This window comes from Miscanthus floridulus, chromosome 2, assembly GCF_019320115.1.
Source record: "Miscanthus floridulus cultivar M001 chromosome 2, ASM1932011v1, whole genome shotgun sequence".
NCBI classification, from domain to species: domain Eukaryota; kingdom Viridiplantae; phylum Streptophyta; class Magnoliopsida; order Poales; family Poaceae; genus Miscanthus; species Miscanthus floridulus.
The window spans coordinates 50,042,056-50,066,085 of record NC_089581.1 but is presented as its reverse complement, the minus strand read 5'-3'; the positions used below and the strand labels follow the sequence as shown (position 1 = coordinate 50,066,085).

The 24,030-nt window shown below is 47.6% G+C and overlaps 1 protein-coding gene across 5 annotated transcripts in view; it reads right to left on the bottom strand.

Moving 5' to 3' along the window:
• LOC136523687 (uncharacterized) overlaps nt 1-24,030 on the bottom strand; it is a 74,344-nt gene that overhangs the window by 49,602 nt on the left and 712 nt on the right. The window lies entirely within an intron of this gene.

The window sequence follows — 24,030 nt, the reverse complement described above, 5'->3', positions numbered from 1 at the left end:
TTGTTTACTCAGGGTTTATTTACTCCTGTTGCAGGTGCAGCTTGAAGAGTAGCTGTTGTGTGGAGAATTCTTCTCGTGGGCACAGACAGATCCTTATATCTTATCGTTAGATGTTTACTGTAATTCCGCTGTTTAATTTCCACACTCTGAACTTGGTATTGTAATAATGTATTTCTGAGAACTCTTGATGTATGAAATGGACTAAGTATTATAAACTCGTTCTCATTATTGGATCCTAGAGGAGAAACGTGGATTGTTTAAGTTCTCCCTTGAGGTGTGCTCGACGGAACCGTCTGATGTAGCTTGCTTTTAGGGTGCTTAGTGTCTAGTGAAAGACAAGCGCCTCCAAAAGCGTGCTATTTTGGATGGTTCTGCCAAAGGTGGTACTAGAGCTAATAATGAGTCTACGAGTTTCATAACTCTTTTCAAAACCTAAAATTTGACCAACAAAAGTTTACGAAAAGTAGGATGCGATAAAATTATGTAAATAAGTATAAGCCCTAGCAATATGGTCTATCTAGGATAACGACACTGTTTAGCAATTTATTATGAGAGATTAGGTTAAAGGGTGGTGTAGTGTTATAGCTCGATTTGGTAGTCTCATGTGCCATCTTGAGCATGGTGAAAACGATTTAGGTTTAGGAGCAACCGTTTGGTCGGGTTGAACGCTTTAAAATTCATGCGTGTCACTGTCTCGGGTTGGTTGGCGCAGGGTGTGCGGTCACCGTGCGGCCTTCTCACGCCGTGCCCATGGCCACATCCTGCGCGGTCAGCCATGCCACTGTGCTTGGCTAGTCGAGCCGCCTGGGCTTGGCCATGGCCGGTCGCTACGAGCCACTGGCCCCATGCCCTGCTACTCTACCTCACGTTGTCGTCTTGGGTGCCGCCGTTGTAACAACCCAAAAATCCACACACCAAAAATCACAACTACAAAAATTTTCTTCAAACCCCATGTGATCACGAAGTGACATTTGTAGGAGCCAACCCTAGGTGTTGCATTAGTTGTAACCCAACTAGACAATTTCATGAGCATAGCATGTCATTTGTTAATTATGTTTATTTAAAATCCTAACAAATAAAATGTTGCATACATTGTTAACTCAAATTGTGATTTGGATTTCCATTTGCTTTACGTAATGCTTAACAACTCCTTTTAAGTAATAATCCATAAAGTAATTATTAATCAAACCAAAGAATAAATGCTTAAAGTAAAAACTATTTCTATTTTTGTATAACAAAACTACAACTATTTTTGTTACACAAAAATAGCTAAATAAAGTCCCTAATATATATAAGAGTGTTGTGGGCCTCACATCTAAAAATCAAATGGATGAGGTACACCAGATTTGAATTCAAACTCCAAATCAAAGTTGTATTCAAATAAAGAAGAAGAAAAAAACAAAACAGAAAAAGAAAAGAAAAGCCTCGCAGCCGGCTCGGCCTGCTCGGCCCGCTAACTAGCCCAGCCTGCACGCGGCAGCACCAAGCCCAGCAAGCTAGCCCAACACGCCGCTCACGCCTGCACGCCCCTTTTACCTCGCCTGCACCCGCTACCAACCGGACCCCATGCGTCAGCCACACCAGCAACAGGGCCGTCTTCCTCCCCACGCCAGCCTCTCCTCCCGACCGAGCCCTGACCGAAGCAGCAGGCGCGGGCCCAGGGTCACGTAAATCGCATGACCTTGTTCCCCTTGCGCCACGCCCACGCAACCCCTACGCCACCAACCCCGCACGCCAGGACCGTCCGATGCGTTCGGCGCATCGCCAGCCGTCCGTCCCGTCCGCCATTGGTGAGCTTGGAGCTTGGGGCTATAAAATGACGCCCAGAGCGCCCTAGGGTTCCTCAGCCCTCCGCCGTCGTTCGGTGGCCCAACTGCCCGCACCACTCCGAGAGAAGAGGGCCGAGAGGGGGATCCGAAGGAGGGAGGCGAGCAGGGAGCTCGGAGTCGTCGACCACCGGAGCTCGGAGCGCCGCCCCGTGCGCCTACTCCAACGACGGGGCTTCCACCACTAGGCAGCGCCTCGCCACCACACCACCACCTAACGCCACCAAGCACCGCTCGGTGAGTTCCATTGCTGAGACCTCCTAGCCCCATGGACGTCGACGCACGCACACGCGCCAAGCACGCTGCGGCAACGTCGAGCCGTCCCGGCTCGAGCACGCCAACACAAGCTACACACCGCGCGCAATGTCGAGAGCGCGTTGCAGCACGCACACGGGCACTCACGGGCGCGCACACCGCAGCCATGAACACGGCCGTGGTGAAGCCACCGCGGCCACATCACCGCGGTAGAGGTGACGCCACCACCTTGGCTGGCTCCTCGCCGCGAAACACGCCACGCTCGCGATCGAGGTAGACAAAGGCCACCGAAGGGCCACGCTCACGATCTATTGACCACACCGCGCCGCCGCAATCGCTTCGACTCCACCATTGCTAGGACCGCTGGGAGCGCCTGGCGCCTCCTTGTCTCATCCACCCTGTTCAATGGAGCCACGAGAAACTCACGCGCTCCGCCAAACATGCACGCAGCCACTACATCGCCCTGCCACCGTTGACACGCCACGCCGAGCCGCCGTTCACCACGGCTAGAGCCCTAGGAAGCCCTAGCCGTCGCCCCGACCCCACCGTCGTAGTCACCATAGTGGGGCGATGCTTTTTCCCACCTCAATTGAACGCTAGCGCCGCTGTGGCAGCTTGTCGGGGAGCTCACCGCCGACGGGAGCGTCGAGGACGATGGGGAGTTCTCCCCGCCTGGTTCACACACGCGTGCACCTGGTCCTGGTGAACCAAACGGAGAAGGATCGGTGGACCCGGACTACGTAGACCGTGTCTGCGGTCCATGAACCAACACCGTGCAGTCCACCATGCACCGAATTGGTGGACCAGAGCCTAGTAGAGGCCCAGGGTCGTGACGTGGCCGCACCAATGCGTGCCACATGGCGGGCCAAAGCCCAGCCCGTATCCAGGCCCAACCGACCCAGTTTGGACCCGACCTGTGTTCACCGTTGACTGGTCAACATTGACCGATTGACCGGGCCCACATGTCAACGACACAGAGACTCTGGACCTACTTGTCAGTGGGTGACGTCATGCTGACGGCATGGCGACATCACGCGGGTTCCACCTGTTAGTAACAAACACAGCCGAGGTGACGTCAGCTGCTGACGTTAGCAGCTCTGGCCCCACCTATCTGTGACTGTGATCCGATGACCGTTGACTCGCCCGTTGACTTGACGATTGACTTTGACTGAACCCCCATGTCAGTGACCCAAGAGCCCCTGGTCCCACCTGTCAGTAGCTGATGACGTAGATGACGTCATGCTGAGTGTCAACAGGACCCCACCTGTTAGTACTAGAACCGAGACGATGACATCATGCTGACGTCAACATGCCACGTGGACCAACAGGAGCGTGACACGTGTCAACACAATATTAATTCAGCCTTTTCTCATTTTCAGAAATGATTGAAACTTCGGAAATTCATAACTAATTCATACGGACTCAGAAAAACACAAGACCAGGACCAAAATTCATCTAAAATCGAGCTCTACGCAATGAACCCATGTTTGAGTGCATTTGGCTCTTTTGAATTTTCATTGTTTTTTATGCTATTCTACAGACGTCGCTAACGCAACTATAATGTGATCGTTTACAGACTCGGAGGAGAACCAGACGGACAAGGACCGAGAGTACCGTGAGGAGTACGGAGACGACTTCACTGAAGGTGCCACATCCCACCCAATCTCGTAGCACCTATTACGCATGGCTAAAATAGAACTACTATTGCCTTACTTTATCGTTATTTTCACACTATGATAAAACTTGCATGGTAGTATGCTTTCTTGATGGCCTTTACCTTGACGCAACCTTACCCCTGCTCACCCTGCTGTTAGGCTAGTCACACGCTCGCTGTTATATTTCACTGCTTATTATTTCTACTACGCTTATATATACTATATTGATGCATGGTGGAAACTGGAGTTATCTGGACTTTGGGGAGAGTGTTGCGTGTGTGACTTGGGTGTGTGGAGGGTGAGGATTGTGTCGACCAAGTTGGAGCATACGATGAGCCTGGGGCAAGTCTTGCCGTGAGGTGCTACCTGGGCACCCCTGGAATGGATACCTATGGTGGGTAAATGGTATATGAGGTGGCCCTGGGTATGAACCTGTGATGGGAGGAGCCCGGGGTAGAGGTGCTGTGGTGGCACGGTAAAACCCTGATGAAGACATTCTGGCTTGATCATCTCTAAGGACTTACTAGTACTCAGACTCACCGGAAAGCCTTACGTACCACTCGCCCTATATGGTGCGGGACGGCCAGACTTCTTAGTAGAATATTGTCACTACTGCTAGGTTGATAGCGGACAGTGCAATGAGGTACGGGGCGTGGAGGATTTTCCCCACACCCTTCCGAGACTTCATGGAGACCTTGTGGACCCGGCTCATGACTCACAGTTTCAGCCATCCCAGACTAGACTTGGGGTGTACCAGGGCTGAATGGTAGAGTGGCATTATCCTAGGCTAGCAAGCGGCCGGAATCAGCCCAGTTGACGACGATCAGCGAAGAAGGCAGATCTTGTAGTTATGTAAAACCTCTGCAGAGTGTATGGTTGATCGATCGATACATGTGCCGACTTGTCGGCTATGGACCTTTCTTGGGTTTCGCTTAAACTAGATAGTGAGATAAGTCCTCTTCTTCCCCCGTGAGAGAGTGTCGATCGTAGCCAGGGACTACGGCCCATGAGACAGTGCCGAGAGGGAGTTGTCTTATCGACTGAGCGATGATATGGTGACGATATGGAGATGGTGGTATATCGATCCCAGGATCAAAACCTGGCTCTGGACGGAAATGGGGTGGAATGTGTGTGGGAATGGTGTTAAAACTGGACTATACTATTATATACTTAATATGCTAATACATAGGAAACCCCAGCCTTATAGGTTTCTTTTGATTATATCCAACTTGCATCCAATTTCCACAAAGCATAGCTCATAGGGTGGGAGTGGCCAGTACAAATCGTACTGATAAACTTTGGCACACAGGTTCTGCTGAGGAATATAGCTCTGAGGAGTTTGACGGTTGAGGGGTTCGTTCCTACGCTCGAGTTTTTAGCGATCTTATCTCCAAGCTGTTCTGGATGAATGTTACCTTTGATTCCGCCTATACGGCGATGTAATAATTTATGTAATTCTGCACTTTATGTACTCTGATATTATCGTTGTATGGATATGGTATTCGACTGGAATTTGGGTAATATGATCTACAACGGTCATAATACACTTTGACTCTGTGGATTTTCCTTCGTGGAAATCAGGTCGTTTCAGTTAGTATCAGAGCCATACTTGACCCTAGGACAAAACCCTCAGAAATGGACGATAGAATAGGACATGAACAACACTTCTTTCGGTTATATACCGACCCTGCATTTACTTTTATGCAAGGCTTATCTATTTATTGACCTGCTAACACCTGTTTTCTTAAAACATGCATATGGCAATGAACGTCGAATGGCCGCCTCTAGGACCGCTACCTCTGGACCACGCCAAGCTTACCTTCGACCTACGTGAGCTCGGGGGTTTTGCACAAACCCTCTGCCGAGTTCTCGTCACGTTAGGAGTCCCTGACAAGCTTGTCAAGGTCACCTGCACTGGGAAGTCAGCTCAGGAAGGAGGAATCGAAGGACCGGTTGTCACCTCAATCGAGTTCCCAGCTAGCACTACCATACCTCCTGTCCCAGCTTTCACCGAGTTGACTATAGAGGACACAGTTGAGGAGAGACTACGAGCTGTCTCACACAAGACACTTCGCAGAGTGATGAGGGACCACTATGAGCACCTGAAGACGACAGAGTTCCGTCTACTTCCCCAGGCCCTCGACCTCAGCCTTACCCCTAGTGAGCAGAGTTTCGTAGCCGACAGAGTTATCCTTACCGAGGATAGATGCCTTCGTGTCTCAGCTATCCACCTACTAGAGTAGGATAGGTACGTGACCCAGCTTGAGTAAAGGAGACGTCAGGACCGAGCCCTTCTGTGGGAGTACCAGGAGCGAGACTCGTAGGGAGCATAGGAGCGAGCTAGTCTGCTTGAGATAGTTGCCAAGCTATAGGACGAGCTCAACCGTCGTGAAGAAGTCCATAGAGCCGAGGTCGCTGACTTACAGGACAAAGCCACCGACCTAGGCAACAGGAACTGCTACCTCGACAGCAAGGTCTTAGAGTTGCAGAGAGAGTTGGACGACAAGAAGGCCGAGTTCAACCGCAGAGGAGACAGAGAGAGGTCCAAGGGGATTGATATGCTGAAAATCCAATCTAAGAGCAAGACCATGACTCAGGAGCTAGAGGAGTTCAGGAAGAAGTCCGTTTGCAACCAGGGTCACCTGATCGAGGCACTCAGGCAGAACGAGTACCTATAGGATAAGTGTGAGAGGACTTGGTAGGCTTGGCAGAAGTCTGACAAGAAGCGCCTCAAGGAGATGAAGGGTATGTGGGATCAGCTACCCAAGGAGATTCGCAGCAAGACGAAGCCTAGGATAGAGGAGTTTGAGTTAGCCCCGACTCGCCTCAACCTAGACGCCTGCCCTACCCTACCTGGAGCCAAGCCTACTGAGGAGCTCGCCGAGGCCTTGAAGTACGTGTCCCGACTTCACAAGTCTGACGAGGAGATCGAGATCGAGAACAGTCATATCCCAGCCGCGGTGTACGAGTTAGAGTAGATGACCCTGCGTGGTCATGAGTCATGTCAGTGATTTCCATAAGTTGTACCCCATGATGTACCCCTTATGAGATGTAATATGAGACACTATGCGTAGTACGATTCTCGCGAGTCTTCAAGTGTAGCTACTGGAAATAATGCTATGTAATAAAACCCATGTAATGAATGTTTTGGATCTTATTGCATCTTATGGATCTTATTGCTTTTTTGTAATGAGTGTTGGATAGTATAAATGATTTTCTTTAAATCGTCAAAATCATGTAATCATACTGAATTATAAGCACTTATGGCACAAACACTAAAATTCCTATGATCCGTGTTGCAGATGCCGAACCGCCGATCTGATCGCCTAATGAACCGTGGACGTGCGCCCACCCCCGAACCAGTCGAACCAAACGGGGGGCGTGGTGGCAACAATTGTGGCCGTGGCCGTGGACGTGGAGGGATACCCTTCAACCTAGAGAATACCCCGTCGCTTGTTGATGAGAACATTCTGCCACCACCATCACCGAACCTGGCAGAGGTGATGGCACAACAGACCCAGCTTCTTGCAGCTCTTGTAGACGAAGCAAACCGTCGCCAGGGAGGTCAGCAGAATGACTTCCAGAGGAAGCGGGAGGGATTTCTGAAGCTGAGGCCACCTACCTATGATGGCACCAACTCTGACCCGCTTGTAGCCGATGACTGGCTCAAGGAGGTGGAAAAGAAGCTCGACCTCACCACCTTCACCGACGATGAGTGTGTTGGAGCTGCCACACACCAGCTCACAGGTGCAGCACGCGCCTGGTGGGACAGTTTCAGTGATTCCCATGAGGACCCTGCCAACATCTCGTGGGATGAGTTCGCCAAAGCATTCACTGAGTATCACATTCCCAAGGGTATCATGGAGGCCAAAGCCGAGAAGTTCCGCGACATCAAGATGGGAAAGGACAGGGTGACTGAGTACACCACTCGCTTCACCAACCTTCTACGCTATGCACCTTCCTATGTTGTGAACTCTAAGAAGTTGTACTATTACCGCAAGGGACTTAACCCACACATCAAGCTGAAGTTTGGCGGTATTGAGAGTAGCACGTTGCGTGCTCTGGTGGATCGCTGCATCCAGATCGAGAAGGACCGTGCTGAAGCTGGAGAGGAGTACAGGGAGAGGAAGCGTAGTCCTGAGGAGTCCTTCCGTGGCCGTGATCGTAAGAGGTTCCACAGAAATGCACCATCCAGGGAGCGCTCTCGCCACAACAGGGATGACAACCCTGGATTGAGTAGGGGTGGTGGAGGCTACACCACCAGATACTCCCGTTATGCTCAGGACCGCAACACTCAGGACCGTTCCAACCGCCCCCGCTCAGCGAATGAACGCCCAGCACAGAACCGCTCTGCACCAAGCACTAGAAACTGGAAGGCACCCACGCCAACCCCTACAAACGGTGCGCCTTTCACCTGCTTCGCTTGTGGCCAACCGGGTCATAAAGCCGCTGAGTGCCCTTAGAACTCAGCCGCTCAGAAGTCTCAGTTCAAGGGATCTGCTACTCGTGGACGTCTCAACCATCTAGACGCTGAGGAAGCACAGGCTACCCCTGACGTTGTGTACGGTATGTTTTTAGTTAATAGCAATACTGCATCAGTTCTATTTGACTCTGGAGCAACTTGTTCTTACATATCATCTAAGTTTGCACGAGAACATGACCTGCCTGTAACCCCACGTGGAAAGCCTATCATCACCAGCTCACCTTTAGGAGACCTAAAGTGCACCCACATCTGTAAGGGAGTGAGTCTTACCATTGAGGGTCTTATCTTTAAAGCCGACCTAACCCTGTTACCTTCCATGAGCTTAGATGTCATCTTAGGTATGGATTGACTAACCATTCACCGAGGTATCATATCATGTTTACCTAGATACGTCCAAGTGACCCACCCATCAGGCCAAGTTATTAGGTGTGAACCTCAGTCCGGAAAGTCCACTTCTATCCTATGTGCCCTTAAAGCCAGTTTAGAATCACAAAAAAAAAGAAGACAATTCATGATGTGCCTGTGGTCAGAGACTATCCCGATGTATTCCCTGAAGAATTACCGGGTATGCCACTAGACCGTGATGTAGAGTTCATCATTGATCTTTTGTCGAGAACAGAACCTATTGCCAAGAGACCCTATCGCATGTCAGTTGACGAACTAGCCGAGCTCAAGAAACAGCTTGATGAGCTCATCTCAAAGAGGTATATCAGACACAGTGCTTCACCCTAGGGATCCCATGTTCTGTTTGTTAAGAAGAATGATGGCTCGATGAGAATGTGCATTGATTACCGAAACTTGAATGCAGTCACCATCAAGAACAAGTACCCTCTGCAAAGAATTGATGATCTGCTTGACCAGCTCAGAGGTGCCAAGTATTTCTCCAAGATTGATCTCAGATCTGGCTATCATCAGATGAAGATTCGAGAGAGTGACATCCCGAAGACAGCTTTTGTGATTAGGTATGGGCAGTTTGAGTTCACTGTGGTGTCCTTTGGACTCACGAATACTCCCGCCTACTTCATGAACATGATGAATAAGGTTTTCATGGATGATCTAGATAAGTTCATGGTAGTATTCATTGATGACATCCTTGTTTATTCACCCACCACCGAAGAACATGAACATCATCTGAGAACTGTACTTGAGAAATTAGCCCAACATCAGCTCTACGCAAAGTTCAGCAAATGCAAGTTTTGGCTACAGAAAGTTGCCTTCCTAGGTCATGTACTATCAGCTAAAGGTGTTGCAGTTGACCTAGCTAAGATTGAAGCTGTGAAAGAATGGGATCAACCTCGTAACGTGATCGAAGTCAGAAGTTTCTTGGGATTGGCTGGATATTACCGCCGGTTCATCGAGAACTTTTCCAAGATAGCCCATCCAATGACCAACCTTCTAAAGAAGACTAACGAGTTTGAATGGACGTCCGAGTGCGAACAAAGCTTTCAAGAGTTGAAATTGAGGCTTACCATAACTCCTATGCTAGCATTGCCTGATATCAGCAAAGATTTCGTGGTCTATTGTGATGCATCCCGTCAAGGACTTGGTTGTGTATTGATGCAAGGTGGAAGAGTGATAGCTTATGCTTCTCGACAGTTGAAAGAACACAAGAACCGTTACCCTACCCATGATCTTGAGTTAGCAGCAGTTGTGCATGCCTTGAAGATCTGGAGGCACTACTTGATAGGCAACAAGTGTGATATCTACACCGATCACAAGAGCTTAAAGTACTTTTTCACTCAAGAAGATTTGAATATGAGGCAACGTCGTTGGCTAGAGTTGATTAAAGACTATGACCTGGAAATTCACTATCATCTGGAAAAAGCTAATGTAGTCGCAGATGCACTCAGTCGCAAGAGTTACTATCACACTCTGATCACAGAATCCGTACCACCTGAACTCAAGGAAGAGATTGATGATTTCCAACTTAAGATACTACCGCATGGCTTGTTGAATGAGCTCCGCATATAGTATGATCTCACAGATCGCATTCGTCAAGCTCAGAAAAATTGTGAAGAGATCGAATATCTCCGTGGTTTGATGAAACAGGGCTACAAGACCAACCACCATGAAGATGAACAAGGAACCATCTGGTTCAAGGACAGAATCTGTGTCCCTTCCGATCCAGCACTATGAGAGGAAGTTCTGTCAGAAGCTCATGATTCTAAGTACTGTATTCACCCTGGAGGTTCAAAGATGTATCAAGACTTGAAGAAACACTTTTGGTGGAAAGGCATGAAGACAGGCATTGCGGGACATGTGGCACGATGTGACACCTGTAATAGGGTCAAGGCTGAACATCAAAGGCCTGTAGGATTGTTAAAGCCCCTTGACGTTCCCGAGTGGAAATGGGAGAGCATATCCATAGATTTCATAGTTGGATTGCCCCGTTCACAGAAATGCAATGATTCCATCTAGATGATTGTTGATCGTTTGACTAAGATTGCTCACTTTGTACCAGTTAAGACCAAGACCGATGCCAAAAAGTTAACCGATCTATATGTTGAGCATATTCTCAGACTGCATGGAGCTCCCTCTAGTATTGTATCGGATCGTGGTCCTCAGTTTGTGTCCTGATTCTGGGAAGCTCTACATAAGTCCATTGGGACCAAACTTGATTTTAGTACCGCTTATCACCCACAGATAGATAGATAGACTGAACGAGTGAATCAGATCTTAGAAGACATGCTTCGCACTAGTGTACTGAATTATGACTCTGATTGGGAGAAATGCCTACCCTATGCAGAGTTCTCTTATAACAACAGCTACCAAGCCAGTATCAAGATGTCACCGTTTGAAGCGCTGTATGGCAGACCTTGTAAAACACCTTTGATGTGGTCTCAACCGGGTGAAAGATCGTTCTTTGATTCCGCTAAGATCCAAGATGCAGAAGGAGTTGCTCAAGTAAAGAAGAATATGAGAATTGCCCAAAGTCGATACAAGAGCTATGCTGATAAAAGAAGAAGAGAACTTGAGTTCAATGTGGGAGACTTCGCCTATCTCAAGGTATCCCCGCTACGTGGAACTATTAGATTCCACATGAAAGGCAAGCTTGCCACCAGATTTGTTGGGTCATACAAGATCCGTAAGAGGATTGGAAAACTCGCATACAAACTTGAGCTACCTGAGGAATTGATGGGTATACATCCCGTATTCCATGTCTCACAGCTACACAAGTGTTTGAGAGTGCCCGATGAAGTAATCCCGACTGTTACACTTGACATTCAAGATACTATGAAGTATAAAGAACATCCTATCCGAATTCTGGGAAGAGACACCAAGGAAACCCGAAGCAAAACTATTCCTATGTGCAAGGTCCAATGGAGCAATCGCACTGAGAGAGAAGTAACATGGGAGAAAGAGTCTAACCTCCGGCTACAATATCCTTATCTCTTCGAAGAGTACGTTACGCTTTAATCTCGGGAATGAGGTTCTATTAAGGGGGTAGGACTGTAACAACCCAAAAATCCACACACCAAAAATCACAACTACAAATTTTTTCTTCAAACCCCATGTGATGATAAAGTGACATTTGTAGGAGCCAACCCTAGGTGTTGCATTAGTTGTAACCCAACAAGACAATTTCATGAGCATAACATATCATTTGTTAATTATGTTTATTTAAAATCCTAACAAATAAAATGTTGCATACATTGTTAACTCAAATTGTGATTTGGATTTCCATTTGCTTTACGTAATGCTTAGCAACTCCTTTTAAGTAATAATCCATAAAGTAATTATTAATCAAACCAAAGAATAAATGCTTAAAGTAAAAACTATTTCTATTTTTGTATAACAAAACTACAACTATTTTTGTTACACAAAAATAGCTAAATAAAGTCCCAAATATATATAAGAGTGTTGTGGGCCTCATATCTAAAAATCCAATGGATGAGGTACACCAGATTTGAATTCAAACTCCAAATCAAAGTTGTATTCAAATAAAGAAGAAGAAAAAAACAAAACAGAAAAAGAAAAGAAGAAAAGCCTCGCAGCCGACTCGGACTGCTCGGTCTGCAAACTAGCCCAGCCTGCGCGCGACAGCACCAAGCCCAGCAAGCCAGCCCAACGCGCCGCTCACGCCCGCGCGCCCCTTTTACCTCGCCTGCACCCGCTGTCAACCGGACCCCACGCGTCAGCCACCCCAGCAACAGGGCCTTCTTCCTCCCCACGCCAGCCTCTCCTCCCAACCGAGCCCCGACCGAAGCAGTAGGCGCGAGCCCAGGGTCACGCAAATCGTATGACCTTGTTCCCATGGCGCCGCGCCCACGCAACCCCTACGCCACCAACCCCGCACGCCGGGACCGTCCGATGCGTTCGGCGCATCGCCTGCCGTCCGCCCCATCCGCCATTGGTGAGCTTGGAGCTTGGGGCTATAAAACGACGCCCAGAGCGCCCTAGGGTTCCTCAGCCCTCCGCCGCCGTTCGGTGGCCCAACTGCCCGCACCACTCCGAGAGAAGAGGGCCGAGAGGGGGATCCGGAGGAGGGAGGCGAGCAGGGAGCTCAGAGTCGACCACCAGAGCTCGGAGCGTCGCCCCGAGCGCCTACTCCGACGACGCGGCTTCCACCACTAGGCAGCGCCTCGCCACCACACCACCACCTAACGCCGCCAAGCACTGCTCGGTGAGTTCCATTGCTGAGACCTCCTCCTAGCCCCATGGACGCCGATGCACGCACACGCGCCAAGCACGCCAACACAAGCCACACACCGCGCGTAATGTCGAGAGCGTGTTGCAGCATGCACACGGGCACGCACGCGAGCACGCACGGGCGCACACACCGCAACCACGAACACGGCCGTGGCGAAGCCACCGCGGCCGCATCACCGCGGTAGAGGTGATGCCACCACCTTGGCTGGCTCCTCCTCGCCGTGGAACACGCCACGCTCGCGATTGAGGTAGATGAAGGCCACCGGAGGGCCCCGTTTGACCACACCGCGCCGCGGCCGGAGCGCCGCCGCAATCGCTTCGACTCCATGGCCAGGACCGCTGGGAGCGCCTGGCGCCTCCTTGTCTCGCCCGCCCTATTCACTGGAGCCATGGGAAGCTCACGCGCTCCGCCAAGCATGCACGCAGCCACCACATCGCCCTGCCGCCGTTGACACGCCACGTCGAGCCGCCGTTCACCGTGGCCAGAGCCCTAGGAAGCCCTAGCCGTCGCCCCGACCCCACCGTCGCAGTCGCCATAGTGGGGCGATGCTTTTCCCACCTCAATTGAACGCTAGCGCCGCTGTGGGGGCTCGCCGGGGAGCTCACCACCGGCGGGAGCATCAGGGACGATGGGGAGTTCTCCCCGCCTGGTTCACACACGCGTGCACCCGATCCTAGTGAACCAAATGGAGGAGAAGGATCGGTGGACCTGGACTACGTAGACCGTGTCTGCGGTCCATGAACCAACACCGCGCAGTCCACCATGCACTGAATCGGTGGACCAGAGCCCAGTAGAGGCCCAGGGTCATGACGTGGCCGCACCAACGCATGCCACGTGGCGGGCCAAAGCCCAGCCCGTATCCAGGCCCAACCGACCCAGTTTGGACCGGACCTATGTTGACCGTTGACCGATCAACGTTGACCGATTGACCGGACCCACATGTCAGCGACACAGAGACTCTGTACCCACTTGTCAGTGGGTGACGTCATGCTGACAGCATGACGACGTCACGCGGGTTCCACCTATCAGTAACAAACACAGCCGAGGTGACGTCATGATGATGTCACGGTGACGTCAGCTGTTGACGTCAGCAGCTCTGGCCCCACCTGTCTGTGACTGTGATCCGATAACCGTTGACTCGCCCGTTGACTTGACGATTGACTTTGACCGGACCCACATGTCAGTGACCCAAGAGCTCCTGGTCCCAGCTGTCAGTAGCTGATGACGTAGATGACATCATGCTGACGTCAGCGGGACCCCACCTGTCAGTACCAGAACCGAGACGATGACGTCATGCTGACGTCAGCATGCCACGTGGACCAACAGGAGCGTGACACGTGTCAGCACGATATTAATTCAGCCTTTTTCTATTTTCAGAAATGATTGAAACTTCGAAAATTCATAACTAATTCATACGGACTTAGAAATACACAAGACCAGGACCAAAATTCATCTAAAATCAAGCTCTATGCAATAAACCCATGTTTGAGTGCATTTGGCTCTTTTGAATTTTCATTGTTTTTTGTGCTATTCTATAGACGTCGCTAACGTGACTATAATGCGATCGTTTGCAGACTCGGAGGAGAACCAGACGGACGAGGACCGAGAGTACCGTGAGGAGTACGGAGACGACTTCACTAAAGGTGCCACATCCCACCTACTCTCGTAGCACCTATTACGCATGGCTAAAATAGAACTACTATTGCCTTACTTTATCGTTATTTTCACACTATGATAAGACTTGCATGGTAGTATGCTTTCTTGATGGCCTTTACCTTGATGCAACCTTACCCCTGCTCACCCTGCTGTTAGGCTAGTCACACGCTCGCTGCTATATTTTACTGCTTATTATTTCTACTACGCTTATATATACTATATTGATGCGTGGTGGAAACTGGAGTTATCTGGACTTTAGGGAGTGTTGCGTGTGTGACTTGGGTGTGTGGAGGGTGAGGGTTGTGTTGACCAAGTTGGAGTATATGACAAGCCTGGGGCAAGTCTTGCCATGAGGTGCTACCTGGGCACCCCTGGAATGGATACCTGTGGTGGGTAAATGGTATATGAGGTGGCCCTGGGTATGAACCTGTGATGGAAGGAGCCCGGGGTGGAGGTGCTGTGGTGGCACGGTAAAACCCTGATGAAGACATTCTAGCTTGGTCATCTCTAAGGACTTACTAGTACTTAGACTCATCGGAAAGCCTTACGTACCACTCGCCCTATATGGTGTAGGACGGCTGGACTTCTTAGTAGGATATTGTCACTACTGCTAGGTTGATAGCGGACAGTGCAATGAGGTACGGGGCGTGGAGGATTTCCCCCACACCCTTCCGAGACTTCATGGAGACCTTGTGGACCCGGCTCATGACTCACAGTTTTAGCCACCCCAGACTAGACTTGGGGTGTACCAGGGCTGAATGGTAGAGTGGCATTATCCTAGGCTAGCAAGCGGCCGAAATTAGCCCAGTTGACGATGGTCAGCGAAGAAGGCAGATCTTGTGGTTATGTAAAACCTCTGCAGAGTGTATGGTTAATCGATCGATACATGTGCCGACTTGTCGGCTATGGACCTTTCTTGGGTTTCGCTTAAACTAGATAGTGAGATGAGTCCTTCTCTTCTTCTCCCGTGAGAGAGTGTCGGTCGTAGCCAGGGACTACGGCCCATGAGACAGTGCCGAGAGGGAGTTGGCCTATCGACTGAGCGATGATATGGTGATGATATGGAGATGGTGGTATATCGATCCCAGGATCAAAACCTGGCTCTGGACGAAAATGGAGTGGAATGTGTGTGGGAATGGTGTTAAAACTGGACTATACTATTATATACTTGATATGCTAATACATAGGAAACCCCAGCCTTATAGGTTCCTTTTGATTATATCCAACTTGCATCCAATTTCCACAAAGCATAGCTCATAGGGTGGGAGTGGCCAGTACAAATCGTACTGATAAACTTTGGCACACAGGTTCTGCTGAGGAATATAGCTCTGAGGAGTTTGATGGTTGAGGGGTTCGTTCCTACGCTCGAGTTTTTAGTGATCTTATCTCCAAGCTGTTCTGGATGAATGCTACCTTTGATTCCGCCTATACGGCGATATAATAATTTATGTAATTCTACACTTTATGTACTCTGATATTATCGTTGTATGGATATGGTATTCGACTGGAATTTGGGTAATATGATCTACAACGGTGATAATACACTTCGACTCTATAGATTTTCCTTCGTGGAAATCAGGTCGTTTCAGCCGTGGCCGCACTACGCTGCCGTCGCGTCCACACTGCCATCACTACTCGCGTCGCGACGCTGCCGCTACCGTCGCATCATCGTCGCGTCCACGCTGATCCACTACACCTCTGCGCTGTTGTCGGTCCTATGCGTGTCACCTCTGCCGCACGCACGTGGGAGAGCCACCGTCGCCATGCCATTTATGGCACTACGGCACGTGGGCCACGCCGGTCGGACACGCATGCACGTTGTCCATAGTGCCGACGCGTGGGCCTCCTGTTCTCGCCGCTCGCATCCATCCAAGGCAAGGACGAGTCGAGCCCACCTGCCATGCCGTCTCTCTCTTTCCCTCATCTCCATCTATTTCCCGCCGTTGTTGCGTCGCATCACAGTGAAACCAGAGAGCGAGCACCTCTCATCAATTCCCCGTGCTCGCGTCTACGCCTTCACGCCCCCTCTCCAGCCGACCCACCCTGCTTTGACTCGCATCACGCCGAGCTCCAATTTTGGAGCTTTGCCCGCCATCGTGCCATTAAGGCCCGTCATCGCCCCACTGTTGCCAGCCACCACCACTTCACCCCGCTCTAATTCCTCTACACCACTAGCTCATCTTGGCTCCCTATTCATCATGTGCACGCTAGTTGTAGCTCTAGTGCTGCTTCCTCACCGCTGGCCGCCTCCACGCGTGGGCCACGCCTCACCCGTGGGCCGCCGCGCGCACACGTGCACGCGCGCGTTGTGCCGCATGGGCCGTGTTGGGCCAAAATCAGTTTAGCTTTTTCATGAAGAATAGAAATAGCTTTTCATCTGTATTTCTGAGCTGATCTTTGGTAAATCATATAAAATCATGTAGTATCCAAAAATTGTGAAATCAATTTTGTTAAGTTCCTAAAATTGTGCTCTGCCTGTTAGTGTATTTAGTTCATATATATACTTATCGATACCGGAAGCTATTAAATCATTTGAGAGTGTTGGATATTATTAGGTTAAATATTGTAGAAATTTTTGTGGCAAAATGGTGATAGCTTTAGCTTTGAAAATTTTATAGTAGCTTCATGATATTATTATGTGCTCACTATAATTTTTGTAGCTTTAGAATAGACTTAACATAAGGGTAGTTAAATACTCTTTGTTTCAAATATACATTAAATCATTAGTAGAAATAGAGATATATCCTTCATTTGTAAAGCTAGGTGTCTGTTAGTTGAACCCAACACTTTACTTGATGAAGATGATAGTTAGCTTAGTATCTTAGTCATTAGAGCTAGTTTAGTAGTTTACCATGTGTATTCTTATTTTAAGAGTTGGTGTTGCCGAAATGCTAAGTGTTGCATCATCATCGCATGCATGTAGAGAACGAGTTGACGGAGGTCGTGACCATCAGAGATCATGAGTTCAAGGAGGTGATCGAGGAGTACGAGGAGATTCTCGTACAGGATGAGATCACGGAGCCATCACTGACTGACTGAGCTGACACCGCGCCTGCCCAAGGCAAGCCCCGGTGCATAACACTTATTTTGAATAATTACTAAATATATATCTGTGATGTGTATTTACATTACAGTCATTTTATGGAAACCACCTGCATAAATATATCTGTCATATGAGTCCTACTAGTATAGGTGCGCGTAGCTGCTATGCTTAGGTTTTTCGGTAGCGTGAGTAACATGTCATTATTCGCAATAGGTGATTATTAATATTACTCTCATGATAAAATGGTGAATGGAAATGGAGACTGAGCAAAGATATGGTATGGGTATTGGTGGATGTAAGAGGTTGTGTCCCGCGACCAATAGGGCATAGCTTGGTTACACTATTTTCCCTATCTGTGTCGGTTAAGGATCGGCCGTTGCATTGGATTCTAGTCAGGTCACATACTTATTATCCTGAGCACATACTTATGGAAGCGGGAAGGCTCGTTGCTCTCTTATCGTGGGTTCTGGCTCTTTCTAGACCGACTGATTGGTGCCACCCTAGCCGCCAAAAGGTAAGGTTGCTCGCATTGAAATGGCTTCTTCCGAAGTAAGACATCTGTTGCAATGAACAAATTCCTAATATGAACAAAACTGATACCAAACCCAAAACTAATTGGAACCAAATACAAACAGGGGGTGACCGAATTCATCTAACCTTCATGGGGCGTTGTCCATGACGACAATGCAAGGTGCTCAAGGCAGGGCAAGTATTGGTGACGGGTCAAAATAAAGATGAAGCAACGGGTGGAGAGAATGAAGATGAAGCAACGGGTGAGGAGAATGAAGATGAAGCAACAACGGGTGGGGAGAACTAATGGTTTCATATTGGGGTTTTTAGTTGGTCAAACTACCGCTAAGGCACCGATAGGACCCGAGGGGAGTTGAGAATGGGCTGGGTGCTTCTAGGTTTCTTGCCAAACGGATGGTCTAGATTGATCGGCAACGAGAACGAATGGCACGGGATAAGTTAAACATTGTCTGTATTAAGCCAACCACTGCCACGCTAATCCAACGCTATAATATGATGATTATCAGCGGTTAAACTGATTTTAGATTCTCCTAAAAACAAACGCAACCGTACATGATAGTTTTGTCCCTTTTCATTCACAAAAAATATACAGAAAAACAAAAAAACATTCGTCGAGAGATCAAATCCGTGCACTGCCATTTTGGAAGTAATATTGGAAAGAACTTGCTTTGCATTTCATATAAAAAAGGTGGCATTGAAGAGATCAAATCTGCGCGAATAGAATTTTTTCAAAGATTCATTATGTATATGTAACATATAGATACAATTTAGACGAGTACATGATTGTACTCGTTCGAAAGCATAATAACTAACCTAAACTATTAAAACTACTTATACTAACTATAAACCACTTAATCTAAACATATGATTGCCTCACTCGCTTGGGAGGAGGCAAGGCGAAGTCGGAGTCATCATCGGAGTCGTCGTTATCCGAGTCGAAATTGTCGGAGTCGTCGTCGTCGTCTTCGGCGTCGGCATCGGTGTCATCCTCGTCCTCCTCCTCCGGGTCCTCCTTCTCGGAGCTCCACGGAGGACTATAGTCAAAAGACCTCCAGTCGTCGGAGGAGACGTCCTCCTCGGAGGACTAATGGGCTGGCAAGTCATCCTCGCTGGACGACGGGCTACATGGAAACTTGATGGGGCTGCTGACATTTTCTTTATAGATTAGAAGAGAAGGGGATGATGGATGAAGAAGAGGGGTGGTTTCAAAGGGCACCGGGCTTGAAGTATATGTAGCGCAGTGGGTATGGCTCTTAGGCTTCAAGCGGTGGAAGTAAAGGTGATTTGACGGCCTTGGAAGTTGAGGCAATTCAACACTCACGCTGAATTTACTGCCGCTTAACAAACGCTAGTTTAGGGCCGACGGACAAAATACGTATCCTAGTCGGCCTGACTTTTCATGCGACGGAGCAAATGCAACCCCAATACCACTGCCGCATCTAACGTTAACCCGTCGGTGGTAGAAGTCTGAACTGCCAGTTTCATTCCTAGAAGGCCTCGCCATTGTTTCAACCGACGGTGGAAGTATCACACGGTCGCTTCTATCGCTAAAGCAGTGAAAGTAGCGACAGTGATAAATCAATATGTAGTTGTGTTAATTACCAAAACTCAAACGGGTCTTTCAACAATGTTTATGCTTTTCATTAAAACATGAGCATCAAGTTCCACCCAAAAAAAGTTGGGGCGTGACATAGTTCTTGGTCACATGACATTTAGGTTAAAACCTCTCTTAGTATATCTAGTTTTCACAAAACCCTCGATCCAAATACGTACTACCCCTTGGTTTGGGCCTAGAGCTTGTTTTGTGGTATGAGAAAAGCATGGCTAGAGGCCTAATAGTTGCTACATGTAGTTTTATATATGCTCCATTTCCTCTTCTCATGTGTTCAGCTTGATAGAATTGGAATAAGTTAGTCCCCATCGAATCAAAATAAATGTTGCTTCAAAAAAATTCTAGTTCTACAACAATTTATACACAACTATAGGTTACCATTTCCAAATCTTAAAGTAACTTCTTTCCATACACATACACACTTTAGAAAATATTATTGAGGGTGGGATAGTTTTTTATTTGCCTCCATAATTCTTGTGCCCACTCCGAAACGAGTGATGTTTTAGGAATGATCGTTGGGTTCAACATAAGGACTGCACTCTGGCTTTGGTATTCAACAAGGCTCTATTCACATAGAGCATCGTCCGCATCAAGGAAATCCACTAGGGAAAAAGATGATGGAAGAATCTGGATAAACTATTGTATCTTTTAAATTCTAGGTTTTTATGTGTTATCTGGGATGTACCATGTCCAGTTTTAATATAATTCCTCCTTCTCTTCACAAAAAAGAAACTGAGTAATGTTAATTTACATAGTACATAAAAATAGCTACAATTTAATTCTTGAACAAAATGAGGGATGTGGAGTTAGGTTTTGATCATGCCCGTTCCTATAAAATTGAGGTTGCACAGGATGGTCCTTATATTCCTCCTTCGCCCCTAGATAGGAGTTCATTTGAGGTATGAGAGCATTTTTCTCCTCAATCTTATTTGTGTATTTGAAATTATTTACATGCTACATCTACCCCCACCCCCGGTCTCCCCCCTCTGTGTCTAGTGGATTGGGGATTCATCGATCTCCATGTGATGACCTCCAACCCATGTCTTTGTTATTATTGTCATCTCATCTTTTTGTGGATTTTGGAACCAAAACAAATGATTGAAAATTCCTTTCTACATTGAACAAGTTTTAACATGCTCCCTATACTGTCCCCCACTATCCTCCTGTTCATTATGAAAAGTCACAAGTGAACTTCGATTTTTCTTCCTCTGAATTAGCGTAGATAAATAAGTTTTGCCTAATGCGTGAGCCTGACTGGGCACTCCTTCTCGATATGGGATTTCATCTATGATGTACAAGGGGACTGTCTGATTACCTTTTTATATGTTATTGACGTGAGGAATGAGAGCCTTTCCCTTTGTTATATTATTTATAAATATTCAAGTTTTTGTTACATTTCACATTGATCCTCCCCGGTGTACACTTCAGTCAATTCAGGAGTCATAGAGATCCAATACGAGGAGTGGTGATGGCCTTGTGTATACGATGCCCATTTATTTTGCTAATTGTGCTTTTGGGCGCCTTGCATTGCCTGGTAAGTACACTCTACCGTATCTTGCGTGTTCAGTAATCTTATTATAATACTCATAACGGATATATATTGGATATTATCTACTAATAATAAAAGTAAATATTTCAATAGGTTATCTTGAGCTACTCAAGGCAGGAGACGCGACGAGCTTCCAAAATAGTCTTATGAACATATAAGCTCAGATGCATTCATGGTCCAAAACACATCAATAAGGGAGAGAAAGATCATTCTGAAATTTTGTAGGAGATATGACTGCGTGGGTATCCCCTGCATAACCAAGTCCCACAGAACTATTGTTACCAAATAATGGACGATTGTAAAGCATATTGCCCCGTTTGCAACCCTAAGTGCTCCTCGCAACAACTGAATCAAGCAAAGATGGTAGGGCAGCCTTCACGTGCACCTATGAATCATACTTTAGCTAGAGGTGCATGACCTGCTTATAACTTTTTATTATTGAGTGAGTAATGTGAGATGGAAAATGTATATAATAGTTAAATAAATTCTACACTTGGCATCGGTTTGTTTTTGAGCCATTTTTTAATATGATTTCTAGTCGTGATTATGTTTTTTAGCTACTCTGCCATCACTATTCATGTGATTTTGTGTACACATTGGGTATGTTGTCTCGAGGGTGTATTTTGTGTGTAGTTCTAATAGTTGAATTTTGAAAATTTACAATGTAATAGAGTTCAAGCATGATTGGAATGTTGAGGCGACATACTCTGCAATCATTGTGAAGGACTAATTTTCAAATGGTTTAGCTCCTCCTTGTTTTCAAATTAGGCCTAAGAGGTTTTAGCTTCTCCAGATTCATAGCTTTTGCTATGCACTTAGATATAATATATGTTTAAATACATAACAAAAGTAATATACCTAGAAAATCCAAAACGTCTTATAATTTAAAATGTAGGAAGTACTTTTTTTAAAGGAAACGTCTTGTATTCTAGAATGTAGGGAGTACTTTGTTTTTAAAGAAAGTACATGGCCTGTTTGGTTGGGTGGCCAACCCCTGGGCAGGCCTGCTAGAGCCAAGATGTGGATGTTTGGTTCCCTGGTCTTGGGCCTTAGCCAGGCTTTAGCTGGCCTCCGTACGCTCCTGGGCCTGGCTCCTAGAGAATGGATCGACGATCCGTTTTTCTAGAGCCTGGCTTGGCCAAGGCGCGCGCCCGTTCCGTCCCGTGGGCCCGGGTGGCTGCCGCTAGCCACCGAATAAAAGCCTTGCCTCACCGCCCTCCCTTTGGGTTTCTCGGTTACGGTTCACTCCTCTCTCAGCGGCGCCACTCCTCTCTCTTGCTCTCACTCTCGCCCCCTTCCATCTTCGTCCTCCTCGGGGTGCCGCCGGTGGAGGTGAACCTCATTGGCGCATCTGGTAAGCGATTTGGGCCACTGGTACGCGGCGTACTCCCCCTCTCCTTTGTGTTTTCTTGTTTCATTCTTCTTCTGCTGCCATAGTTCTATTATGGATGGTTCGATTTTGTGCTGAGCTTTAGGGATTTGGTCAATGATTGTTGTGGATCTGGGTGGCGCAACTTGTTTTGTCGCAGCCGGTCCTTAGAACTGATTAGGGTTTCGTTCATACTGCTGCCTTGGTCTTAGTAATTGGTACTCCTATTTCTTGTGTGACCTTTAGGGTTTGGTCCATGTTTCTCTAGGATCTGTGTGGCGCACCCTTTGGTGTCGCAGCCGATCTTTTGATCTAGTTAATATTGAGGTTGTACTAATACTTAGTCTCAATTTCTTGTTTAGCATCATGGATCCCTCAATTAGGCGTCGCAGGCTCATTGTTAGGGGTGCAGCAATGGTTGCTGTCATGAGTGCTTCGTTCTTTGTTAGATTCAGACGGATGTCATCCAGTAGGAGAGGGATTACCTACGGCCCCATGTCTATCAAAGATCAAGAAAGGGCAATAAACCTTAGCTTTATCCACCACAGCGATGACAGCAGCTGTGTGGAGCTTCTTAGGATGAAGAGAGCTCCTTTCTTCCAGCTGTGCGACTTGTTTCGCAATAGGGGCCTCCTCAAGGATAGCATTAACTGCCAGATTGAAGAACATGTTGCCATGTTCCTTTTAGGGTTGGCCATAACACAAGATTTAGGGTCATCAAACACACTTTTAAGAGGTCTACTGAAACCATCAGTAGATATTTCCAGGAAGTGCTTTATGTAGTTGGTGAACTAAGAAATGAAATGATAGTGGCTCCTCCTACTTCAGTCCATCCCAAAATCCAGAATAGCAGGAAATGGAACCCTTTCTTCAAGGTTGGAGTTTCTTACTTCACCTATTCCAAAATCCAGAGTAGCTGTTGTGCAATGCATGGACTTGGGCAGTTAACCCATTTTTGATAACTAGCTTGAGATGTAACTCTTAAACTTAGTTAGGTTGGGTAGATGTCATGATGAAAAACTTGAACTACATTTGTCATGCTTAGCTGCTGAAAGATGCATTGTAGACCTGTGCTGATGCTTCTATGCTATCTGTCCCTTCTCTGCGGTTATGTTTGTGTTATCTGAATGTGCAGTTTCCGGTAATGTGTTTCTGAGTTGTATCTATGCATCTGTGCAGTGATGAAGAAGAAGTTTTACGTTGTGTTTGTTGGCCGCAAGGCTGGAGTGTATCTTACATGGGCTGACTACCACTCCCATGTGTCAGGTTACCCAAATAACCTTCACAATAGCTATGGTAGTTACCATGAAGCTGAGCAAGCATTAGCAGATTACCAGCGCATTAACAACTAGGAGAATGCACTCAAGAAGGCGACCGAAGAGACAATGGTTGACAAAGTT